The sequence below is a fragment of the Plectropomus leopardus genome, chromosome 12, assembly GCF_008729295.1.
Source record: "Plectropomus leopardus isolate mb chromosome 12, YSFRI_Pleo_2.0, whole genome shotgun sequence".
In the NCBI taxonomy this organism is placed as follows: domain Eukaryota; kingdom Metazoa; phylum Chordata; class Actinopteri; order Perciformes; family Serranidae; genus Plectropomus; species Plectropomus leopardus.
In genome coordinates, this window is record NC_056474.1 from 23,483,405 (window position 1) to 23,493,232 (window position 9,828).

Below are 9,828 nucleotides of genomic sequence, written 5' to 3' on the forward strand. Positions count from 1 at the left end.
AAGTGTATAAATTAAGGCTGTCCAACGATTAAAAAAAAAAAAAAGCGATTAATTGCAGAATTGCAATAATTAATTGAGATTTTACATTTTCAAAATATGTTTTCAATTAAATTATTTTGCATTTTAAAACCGTTTTGAAGTCTATATTTGCAAGGTGAAGCAATTCTAACCAGACTGTCATGATTGGAAATAACCTGTATGGGACTAGCATTAAGTGGGCATGTCTGTGAAGGGGAGACTCATGGGTACGCATAGACCCCACTTTCATTCCGATATCTGGAGGTCAAAGGTCAAGGGACCACTGTAAAATGCCCATGCCATTTTTACATTGCCTAACTTTGAAGCATTATTCAGCACCCTTCCTGAGAAGCTAACCTGACATGGTTTGTACGACTGGATTCTTTAGGTCTTCTAGTTTTATATATCATTGCTTTAAAACTCAGCGCAGTAGAGCCTGTTGTGATTGAAAAAAATATAACGCATTATGTAAGGACTTTAATTGCATCACTATTAACGTGTTAACACTGACAGCCCTAGTAACATATCCATGATTTGCAGAAACAACAGTATCAGTGTTTTTTTCCCAGCAGCTGGGTTTACCACTGAGCAGACACAAGTACAAATCATCACCCAAACACCAACCAACAGTCCAGACCTCCAAACGCAGATACATAAATAGGGTGATAGACTCTGAAGTGATTAATATGATGATTAATGTTTTCAAATGGAAATGATTCACAGCTTCACAGATGCATAATAACAAAGTTAAAGTGGATGATAGAGGAATAAAGGAGAGCTGTGGAGTGACAACTGTTTATATAAGAGCAGAGAGGAACCAGTGAGACAAGAAGACAAAATGAGACAAAGAGAAGGGCTGACAGAGGAAGGGATGTGGAGGTGAGAGGGCAGAGTAGTGAGGAGGAGGAGGTGGAGGAGGAGGAGGGTTGGCTAGGCTTCAGAGACACAGTTGGAAGTTCATCCAGTCGTCTGTCTGCTGATACAAACATCACAGCTCTGTCCTCTCTGAGTGAAGGCCCGCTATCAGCCCGCTGCAGCCTGTTCTGGTGGAGGGAGGAAAAGTGAAGCAAAGAGAAAGTCACAGTCGGGGTTCAGCCACTTAAAGTTCATTATGCAGATTGCCGAGTTGAACTGCCGCCTTTCTGCGAATCTAATTTCTCTTTCACGGTCACTGTGAGTGTACAGATGATCCATTGCAGGTTGACAAAGAGCAGCAGAGTCACAACAATCAGATTAACAATGTATTTCCATGAATTTGCCATTTGTCTTGGCTGTTGAAAAGAAGTAGAGTGAGGGAAAGTTACAAAAAGCTGCATATTGGTGGATTTTAAAATGTGAATATCGTGTGATGATGCACTCAAGCTCAAGGTCAAACACACCACTCCCACACACAAAAAAATAATAATCCTTTCATCAAGTATAATCTAAATCACTAATTACAATCAGTGTTTGCTTAAGGCAAACAAAGCAGCAGTGTACTGTATATTTATTATGCTAATTTAACCTTATGGTAGTGCATTTAATTTCTACAGCTGCTGTCTGGGCGTTGTTCTGCTGATTAAAAAAAACAATGTAGATGTGCTGCATGGGGAAGAAAATATGCAAGCTGTAAAAAAGGTCAGATGGAGATTAATTTATTAGTCACATTACAGTAGAAATATAGTCAATTATAGTAATAAATATTCAACAAAGTATTTCAAGCATTAAGGATGATTTATAGTTCTAATTAGTATTCTCTGCCACCCACCATTTGCATCCAGTTTAATTATTAGGACAAGAGAAGTAAATGAAAAAGCATGTTCTTTACATTAATGCATGTTTACTAATTAGACAGATTAATAAGACGTTCTTTGCTGCCAGTCACACAGAACTTTAACAGAAATGATCTAACATTTGTATATAAAGCAGATGAGATGATGTTAAGAAATGGTTTAAATGTTGTCACACATCCAAGAAAATTAGAAGTGACATGTCAGGAAGAAGCTTTTGTTCTTTTTTCAAGAAATCTAAAAGCTGATATTTTTGCCAGTATTTAATATTAGGTAGAACGTTCAAAGATGTACTGTTTTCACTAAAAGGGTCTTCTCTTGAGAATAGGCAACAGCATTAAATCATTATGTGACAGGACTGAAACAATGCAAATTCTTTTTTGAGTTTGCAGTATTTCTAAACAGGATTCACTTAAATGTTTCTTTAAAGAAGCATGCAAGGCATGGGCAGATTATGAGACTATGGACCCCTGGGCACAGACATGCAGAGGGCCCCACCACCTCCTCTACATAAAAGCAAGATGCATAGAATTATATCTGTTTGCGCCTCTATTAGTTAAATCAAATATCTCTGTGGTTTCGTGTCGATGTATTTTTTGTGTTTGTGGTAGTTTTGCCCCTTTTTGTCGTAATTTTAAAACCGTTTGTATTTGCTTTGCAGCTCTTTGCAGCTTTTTTTTTTTTTTTTTTTTAAATCTCCTTTTAGTTGTTTTGTGTCTCTTTGTACTTTCTGTGTGTCTTTGTAGTCTTTTTGCATGTTTTTGTAGTTAATTTATGTTTCTTTGTGATCATTTTGGGTCTCTTGGTCAGAACATGGTCATTTGAGTGACATTATGCTGGCAAAAGCCAGGGACCCTGACCCTGCCCAGTAGGCCTTTTGAATAATCTATCTATGCTTAAAGGTAAAATTAATTGCTTTAAGAAGCTGAATGTGACATACAGGACATTTATGATTCAGAGTCCGAGGCGGAAGTCTGCACACAGTGCTTGGAGATGACTGAGCTGGTGGCTCAGAGCTATTAGTGCTTACTCCATAAAAAAATACACACACCACACCACATCTGTTATAAGAATTTTTTTCAAATATGATTACACATCAGCACTGATAGGACATAGTGTCTCTAGAAATCTAATTTTAAATTCTTGACCCAAGAAAAGAATCATTGTCATATTTGTGTCTGTTTTAGTGATAATCACTGCATTTTGCACAGACGACAACACGTTTGTTGAAAACACTGCACTGAATTGATTAGGATCACTTCAAGCTGCATGGATTCATTTGCACTCACAGCAGTACAAAGAGCCAATCTTCCAGTTTCCTGCAGCCGGCGTAAGTAACAGAGCTTAGCAGATTGGAAAATGCTGATTAGTCTCTTCTAAAATTTAATGTGGGTTTCAGAAGTCAAGACATTAAGCAGTGACACATTGTGGAAGTGACCAGATTGAACAATGTCATCTTTTGAAGTCATTTCAATAACATGTCCCAAATATACCCAAAAAACGATTATTTTTAACAGTGAATTTGACGTCTTTTACATGATTACTCACCCCAAGCAAAATTATAACAATTTTACCATACTCTTAAATCCTGGAAGGCCTGGAGAAAGGTTTTTTTAATAATGAATTTTGGACAAATAGACAAATGATTATATCAGCAGAGATTGTTTGCTCTGATTGCAAACAGTTAATTAAGACTGTGTGGGAGTGCATTTGGGGTCTTGGCGAGCCAGGCAAAGTATCAAATGATGGATTAAGATCCTTCTGTTTACTCACAGACAGTGGATGAAGGATTACTCATGAGCCTCGGGGGCCAGCCCAGGACATGCAGACAGAGTCGTGGGTGGTCAGTGAGTTGACACGGTAACAAGCTGTGAGCTGCAGTGGCCTTCTGGGAAGAGGCAGCCACGACAGACTGCAGACTTACTGAGAAACAAACAGAGACTCATGATTAATGGCTGCTGGTGGTTGAACAACAGTGAGGAATAAAAAAGTAAATGATTTTGTAGGAGAAGCAGAAAAGGAGCAGGTATTAGAGCAGAAAAATAGCAGGTATTGTTGCCGAAAAATAGATGGAGCTGCAGTATCATTTGTTGATCCATATGTTTTGGTATCGGGCTGCGGAGTAATAAGAAGCTCTGAGAATCTGAGCAGAAATGACCCAACAACGGGCCGTACCGAGGAGATGTGAGGCTCCTGGGAAATCAACATAATGAAACCTTTTCACCTGAAAACACAGACGGGCTGGCCGCATGGTGATTGCCTTTCATCTCATCATTTGGATCAGATGGAAAAATGAGCCGGCGACACTGTAGACTAACACAGAAGATTTAAGTGGCCTGTAAAGATCTACCAGTGGAGTTACACAGTGTATGTTAGCCTATAACTGCTCTGTGGCTTTAACACCAGAGACTCTCTCGGTCACCTTGTAGAAGACTGAGCTGAATGCTTTCTTTTGGAAAGGTTAGAGAAATAGGTGTGCATTGTTCTGCCTGCCTTAATGAATGGAGAGTGGGTTATTCTGTCAGGTAAAACCATGTTACAGAATGAACTACTACCTGTATAAATGTGGTTAAATGTGGCATAGGTCATTCTGACAGGCACAATTATCTATCAGAATGGACGGCTGCCTTTATAAATGGGAATACTGCTTTCATAAATGGAAAGTAAGTAATACTTTCAGGTAAAAATATCTATGAGAATGGACTACTGCCTGTATAATGTTGAGTAGGTCATTTTTTCAGATACAAATGTGTCTCAAAATGGACTACACCATTTATAAATGTGGAGCAGTTAATTCTGTCAGGTATAAATATCTTACTGAGTAGACTACTACCTTTATAAATGCGGAGTAGGTCAGTATGTCAGGTAAAAACATTTATCAGAATGAAGTACTACCTTTTAAAATGTGGCGTAGGTCACTCTGACAAGCACAGTTACTGATCAGAATGGACTACTAATTTTGTAATGGAGAGCAGTTACTTCTGTAAGGTAGAAATTTCAATCAGAATGGACTACCATCCTATATAAATGGGGAGTAGTTCAATAAGTCAGGTACACAGAAAAGCACACACAGACACACACATATATATACACAGCAGCACCACCAGAGAGGCAGAAAGGCTAGAAATATAGGCATATCACAATACAATTATAGTAGCACACCATCATATAGCCTGGGAAAAAAAGTGGTCTTATCTGTCAATGAAGCATGACAGACAAATCTTCAAAGTCTCACAGTAGTATATAGTAATTGGAAACATCGTATGTCAAAAATAAGTGTATGCCTGTGAAACCTGGTATATGACACTAACCATCAGCCACTTTTCTGCTGCGCAGAGGAAGCCACAGACACATTTGCTTGGACATGATGAGTCTAACAGAGCAGACTTGAAATTGAATAAAAGTGTCCCAGAAGAGGTCATACTGCAGCAATGTGACACAATAAATATGATGGAACAATCATTCTGATAGAATGAGGACTGCCAGCAGCACATAAACTGACCATGGAGCAGCCAGATAGACATGAGAAAGGAGAAAATGATGTGGCAGAACGGCCAGGGTTTGTGTCAGAGTAAAGAGGCTTCAATGGACAGCAGGCCGGGCCAGATCTAACCTACAGGTTACTGCAGCGGATGTGGAAAAACAACCGAATAATGCGGAAATGAATATGGATCAGATCTCATTATGACTGCAGGTGTTTTCTTTCAGCCATGCATGAATTTATTCTCTCTAATTAGTTGTGCGTGTGTGTGTTTGTGTGAGAGAGAGAGAGAGCGAGAGAGAGAGAGCAATGTGAGGAGATTCTAACTAGGTGTTAAATACATGACACTTTTCATCTGGGCAGAGAAAGTGGTTTGGCGTCAGGCGGCTGGTATTCCTGCTGAATGTGATTATGAAATAATGTATGTGGAGATCTGTGCCATCTGCTCTGGTGTTTTCAATGGTTTTTATTGATCAAAAGTGGCAGAACTGAACCAATGGATGGAAAATACTGCTGTAGCCTGGATGATATAACTGCAGCGTGTGTGTGTGTGTCCCTCAAAGGGAAGATTTACAAAGTAAATTATGTAAAAGGAATTGTAAACATTTACATCTTAGGATATTGAGGAGCCAGAAATAGAGGGAATGTGGCAGGTAGCAAGAATGCTCAATACAATTACAATTACTGCAAAATATGTTCAATGTTTTGTAACTGTTACATTTAGGGGTCACTGTTCTAGTATAAAACTGTTCAAAACCAGAACATTGCTTTGCAAAAAACAAATAAAAGAAATTAATAATGCAACATAACTAAAAACTCTTGCAATTTGTTCATTTTGTAACTCTGTATGAATTTCCCTTGCTCCATACTCCAAGCTAGAAAATGTCCTTTATGCCTTAAGTACAGTCTGTCGCACCTAATTCGTCTATGTGAAATGCTGTGATAATAAAGTAATGTAGTTCCAATGTCCTCAACCAAGTGCTTCCTGATCTAACAGCTTCTTAGCTTGAAACTATTGCTAACATTTGTCAAATTTGCACGCTGTATTATACTGCAAAGGTTATTGAGCATGAATAAACAAGCTTCAAACACAAAAATTCATCAGGTTTTGTACCTTGTCCATTTTTATATCACTGTAGACAGACTTGGTGGACATGGCTGCCATTTTGTTTTTACACAGATTAGACTTTTGTGTTTTTGCTACCACTAGATGGTGCATAACAATGTCCACGGACGAGGACAACAAGTCGAAGTTAAACAGACATGAGTTTCAAATAACAAAGCAGCAAACTCAAAATGTAATGTCCTTATGAGGACGCAGCGTCACTGGTGGGTAGAGTAGATTCATACATGCTTACAGTTCATGTTGCCAGATGGACCTGTTTCACGGCCCCAATCATAGTGCAATATCCCATAAGTACCCTAACCCAACCTCACACTTTCTGTCACAACCTGAGATGGTAACTCATATATTTACTTGCTAAATTGTTTGTATGGTGCAATTGTCTCTATGTCACTTAAAATGACAGAGACATCATTTGGAGACATGCTTCCTTTACCTGAAAGAGGTTTAAAACTTGATAACTAGAGTTTAAAATAATTTCTTCTTACTCCAATCAATGATGACAAACTTTTTTAACAGCAAATTCACCCCCCAACTGTGTGAAACTCTGCAAGGTAAGAAACCCAAAAGTCAGAGGGTGATCCTCCATTTTGTGGCGGAAACACACTGCAAACTGCGAGTACAAGCATTCACTGAATTTCTAATAATCAGTCCCATGATTTGTTTCAGGGAAATGACAAGTCATGATCAGCCAGCCTCATTGCGGCAATACATCACAGAAGAAAAGAAAAAAAAATAATAGAGGTAAATTCTGCTTTTCAATTGCAATCTGCATCAGCAATGCAGCTCACAGTGCGCAGAGCATTTGAGCCAGTAATGTCTTCATGGAGGGTGAGAGGCAAATACAGTCTTTACTCAAAAATAAAAAATGCAGTCATTACCTGGAAGGCAGCCAGACGAAATCAAAGGGACTAAAGCAGGTAGGTGGGTCTCAGATTACGAGCATAAGGTTGCAGGCAGGCTGAGAAACCAAAGACAAGCCTGAAAAGAGAAGGAAATGACAACAATCAGAGGACAATCTTGCTGACTGGGGAGTATAGGTTGTATACTGGAGCTGATGACAAACGAGAAGCAGGTGTGTTGGGGGAAGATTGGTCAGGTGATGAGGATAGTAGGGTCTGGAATGTGGGGAAAGGGTTAGCAAAACATGGCGGCTGGAATAAGCAGAACAAATGTAGTCAGACTAACATGATGAACACCGCTGTGGAAGTGCAGATTGCTCAGGCGATCCCACTGCCCTCCAACAACATGATGATTTTTCATTTTCCCTGTGAACACACAGAGTGGTAACAGGTGATGCTGACAGAAGTCACTCCCTCTCAGATGCACGCAGCATGTGGCCCGATTACTTCACCGTCTGCGTCAGGATGCCGCCTTTTGAGCGGCTCTTCAACAGCAGGTGTGGCTCTAAACAGCTGCTTATGCTGCTTAATGGACCGGGGGTTTTTGGTGCTTATGCAGATCTCCCCCAGATAAATAAAAAGAAACAACCGACTGCTTTTTGAAAGACAGCATGCTGCATCATCTTCAAACTTCAAGACAAATGCTCTGTTGTGTTTTGAAAAACCTGAGGGGATGGTGAAATCTGCAGATGTTCCAGATTATTTTTTCCAAAACCCAAATATGCCTCAATTTCTGATCTTGCAGTTATTTTTCCGTTCATATCAAACTGTTTTTAAAGCTGTGGAAACCCCGAGGAGCATTGAGCCATGCCAACTCTTATCAAAACCCCTGAGACTGGAGCTGAAAACAACAGTCAAATCGCAGCAGGCCTGTTGAACATGGAGACGCACAAGCTGCTTTATTGTGCTGGTGTGTATTCAGCTGAACCGTGACTGAACATGAAAAGCCCACAAGCAAAAGCAGGTTGTTGTTTTCCTTCCCAGGTGAGTCCCCGGAGATCTCCTGCACCTTTGCAACAAAACAATCCAAAATGCATGATTGTAGTCGAGAGCAAAGAGCAGCATAAACAAGAATCAAATGAATTATGAGACAAAACAAGGCTGAATTATTAATCATTTAGCAATGGAGAAAAAAAAAAGCAGCATTAAGGAGAATCTCTTAGGATGGGATGCAACAGAGCTCCTCACACAGCTGTTGAGTGTGAATGAAATGGGATTTACTATTATTATTTCTATAATTTAAAAGAGCTCTGTATAAAATTCAGAGCATATCTATGATTCAGAGGGTGTCTTCAAACGGCTCTCAACATGGAGGTGACTGAAGCTGTGTCTAGTAGCTCACGTTGCTTAAAGGGGAAACAGTGTTGACAGAGCTAACAGTGTCAACCTAAGGTGAAACTGGAGGGTCGGCGCTATGCTTACGTGGTGATGCCACCCCTTATTAAAAATAACCACCATATAAGCGCAGCACAGAGTAGTGGCGATTAGCAAGCAGTGAGATACACACACAGGGACTGACATGCACCACTATGCAAGTGCCAGCCGACTGTCTACGACAACAAAAAACAGAGAAGCTCAGACATAAACACACAGAGGTAACCTGACTTCATTCTCTACTTAAGACACCATTTCTCCATTATATCTTTACATAGCAAATATTGGTTTGCTGCTAAAATATTGTTCTGAACACAGGGTTTCCCACACATTCATTCATTTATCGGTGGCTGCCTGCCATGCTTAAAAAATCTGCTGCCACAAATAGATTATTTTTTTAAATTTTTCGAATCTGATGAGCTCTGGACTTATGAACAGTCACTAACTGCTGCAAAGGGAAAAACTCATGAAGAGCTTTGTCTGTGCTGTGTTCCTCCAAATTTAGAGAGGGGACACAGAATGATGCAGAGGGACACACAGGCACAAAAAATAGGATTTCTGTTGCAAAAAAAAAAAAGTAGCCTTTTATAAAGTCTGTTTGTCATGATCCCTGTAGAAACCCCTTAACACATGCAACCTGTGACAAAGCATTGGGAACACATGGTGGTAATTATGATACAATCTGGAGCTTTGATTACTGAGAGTGTACCTAATATCCCACTTAAAACATCAATGAAATATGATAATACTGTTATCTTTATTTTTTTTTTTTTTAAATTTATACCATTAAATCCCTCATAACACATGCAGGCGTTTGAAACCATCCGCAATTCGATGTATCTTTGATTTTAAAGGCTCTGAGGGAAAAAAAAGTTTGGGAACACAGCGGGCATCCGTCTTTTGTCTGGATTTTATTTATTACTTTTTAAAAAATTAAGTTAATGGGGCAAATATTTATTAAAGAAACAGCCAAAACATGTATTGTCAAATAAATTTGAATAAAATTGTTCTGATGGAATTTTCCTGTTTTTTAATTTGGTTTAAAACACAAAACTCCATACTAACTATTAAAAGCAAATCAGAATTATAAAAATCAGCACTTCAGATCTGTACATTTAACCAATAACATCACGGAACCAAACTGGTCACTGGTCAACATAG

The 9,828-nt window shown here is 39.1% G+C and overlaps 1 long non-coding RNA gene across 1 annotated transcript; it reads right to left on the reverse strand.

Annotated features, from left to right (window-relative positions):
• Positions 1-778: 778 nt before the first annotated feature.
• On the reverse strand, positions 779-7,375 carry LOC121951006. The gene is made up of 3 exons (XR_006106374.1): positions 7,273-7,375; positions 3,561-3,710; positions 779-1,061 (listed from the first exon to the last, which is right to left on the reverse strand). It is a non-coding gene; the product is annotated as an uncharacterized LOC121951006 (long non-coding RNA).
• Between the last annotated feature and the right edge of the window lie 2,453 nt (positions 7,376-9,828).